The following is a 2,950-nucleotide window of genomic DNA, read 5'->3' as shown; positions in this document are numbered from 1 at the left end:
TACCATGCTGTTTTGATTACAATTGCTTTATAGTAGGTTTTGAAATCAGAGAGTGTGATACCTCAATCTTAGTTCTTTATGCTCAAGATTATTTGGATATTAGGAGTCTTCTGTACAAATTTAAGGACTGTTTTTTCCTGCTTCTATAAAAAATGGCATTGAAATTTTGATAGAGATTGCATTGAATCTGTAGAAAGCTTTGGTAGTATGTATATTTTCACAATGTTAATTCTTTCAATCCATAAACATGGGATATTTAGTTGTGTTTTACAAATTTTTTTTCATTAGTGTCTTATAGTTTTCAATATACAGGACTTTTACTTCCTTGATTAAATTTACACTTAACTATTTTTGTTGTTTTTGATATTGTAAATTGTTGCTATTGTGAATTGTTTTCTTAATTTCATTTTTAGATAGTTTATTATTAGTATATAGAAATGCTACTGATTTTTGTGTATGGATTTTGTATTGTGCAACTTTACTGAATTCATTTTTCCATTCTAATGGTTTTTGTGGTGGAGTCTTAGGGTTTTCTACATATAACATCATATCAGCAGCAAATAGAGACGATTTCACTTTTTTGCTTTCGTATTAGGATGCCTTTGTTTCTTTCTCTTGACTAATTGCTCTGGCTAAAACTTCTAGTACTATGTTGAAAGGAAGTGGCAAGAGTGGGCTTCCTTATCTTCTTGCTGATCTTAGAGGAAAAACTTTCAACTTTTGACTTTTGAAAATCATGTTAGCTATGGTTTTGTCATATGTGATCTTTATTGTGTTGAGATACATTCCCTCTATCCCTAACCTGTTGAGGATTTTTATCCTGAATAGTGAATTTTTTAAAAAGTAAATAGAATAGAGTAGAAAATATTCATTTCGGAAATTAAGTATAAGCATTGTTTCATAATTTTAAAAATTAGTTATATACATACATATGTATGTGTGTGCTGGGCCATAACATAAAATGTATTTCTTAATGCAGAATAAAAATGTTTGACAACTAATGCTCTATATTGTCTAGCAATTCTTCAATGTGCCCAATGCCTTCCACAGCTATTTAAAAATTTCCCTTCAGTCTTCGACTCTGTTCTCTATTGCCTCCTTCATGACTCTTGGAGGGTTTGCCTTCATCTTGCATTGCAAATAGAGGCTATCAGGTGAAAACTCCCTGGAAAAATTCTTCTTCTTCACCAAGAAATACACATCAATCTGCCCTTGTTCTTTCTTCTTTTCTGTCTTAATGGGAGAGATGGTACCATTCTCCTATTGACTTGGAGCTCACCCTTTCGTTTTTCTTGGTGATTACTATGGTTTCAATATTTATGTCCCCTTGAAATTGATGTGTTGAAATCCTAACCCTAAAGGTGATGGTGTTAGGAGGCGGGGCCTTTGGGGAGTGGTTAGATGACAATGGTGGAGACCTCATACATGGCATTAGTGCCTTTATAAAAGAAGCTTGAGAGAGAGACCCCTTGCTCTTTCCACCATGTAAGGACACAGCCAGAAGATGGCCATCTGTGAACCAGAGAGTGGGTCCTCATCAGATACTGAGTATCCTGGTACTTTGATCTTGGACTTCCCAGCCTGCAGAACTGTGAGCAATACATGCATGTTGTTTATAAGCTACCTATCTAAGGTATTTTATTATAGCAGCCATAACAAACTAAGGCAGGAATCCTGTTGTTGCCCTCTTCACAGCCATCCCCTTGAAAGCCTCTGTGGTCTGGTGTCAGTTCCTCCCTTTCACTGAAGCTGATCCTGTCCCTTACTAGGGACTTCTACATTTTCTGGTTCTTGCTCTTCCTCTTGGTGATAAGTCCTGTTGACCATTTCTCCCTTGTTCAAATTCTCCCCTCATTTAACTTCTGTGACACTATTTTTCCTCAATTTTTCTTCATCCTCTACGGTCATGCCTTCTCAGTGTTCCTCATGATTTCCTCTTCCTTTGGTTACCCTTTAAAGGTTAGTGTTTTCTCGAGCATTCTGCTTGGATTTCTTCTCATTCTGTGAAGTTTGTGGGGCATGTCATTTAGACCTGTAGCTTCAGGCACCATTTGCACACAATTATTTGTGTCTATACCGCCAACCTAATGTTTGAGAAACATCTCCACTTGAGTTCTCCACAGCATCCCAAAATATGACTAAAACTGAACTCACTATATTTTTCTCTAAACCTGGTTCTCTTCCAAGGCTTTCCTTTTCAGTATATGGTACCCTCCACCAATTAAGTCACTTACATATCTTTTAGCATTCCTCCCTCTTCATGCCCACACCTGAATAGTCACCATTTCCACTTTCTTGTCTCTCTTGAATCCATGTCCTCTTTATCCCAGTGCCACTCCCACCCTGGGCTCCCATCTTTTCCTGTTTGCATAATGACAGCATCCTTCTCATTGGTTTCCCTGTTTCTAATCTTACTCCTCTTTAGTTTTTCCTACTCTGTCATTGGAATAATTTTTATTTTTTGAAATTTATAATAGGATCATACAAGTAGGCACTAGCATATTTTTGTGTAACAATGTTAAACAAAACAGTTGAGTAAGAAATTAAAGTCTCTTCTCCCCAATCCTGCTTTCTCCAGAGGCAATCAGCATGAACAATTTGGTGGGCATCTTTCCAGTCCTTTTTGTATGCATTTACATACACTTATTTCATAAACAAAAATACAGGATTGGATTTTACATAAATGGGATTATACTGTTCACTCAAGTTCACTTTTACTCTTAATATATCATAGCACACTTTCCATATCAGTATAAACATATCCACATAATTCTTTCAAATGGCTGCATTTTACATAGCATAGGCTTAATTTTCTTTCTCCTATGAATGGACATTTATTTTCTTTTTTTGGACATTACAGACAGTGCTGATATAAAAATATTTGTACATATATTGTATCAAAATTGAGAGTGTATTTCTGTTGGGTAGATACTTAGAAATGGAATTGCTG

This window comes from Macaca fascicularis, chromosome 3 (genome assembly GCF_037993035.2).
Source record: "Macaca fascicularis isolate 582-1 chromosome 3, T2T-MFA8v1.1".
NCBI lineage: Eukaryota > Metazoa > Chordata > Mammalia > Primates > Cercopithecidae > Macaca > Macaca fascicularis.
Note: the sequence above shows the minus strand (reverse complement) of the source record.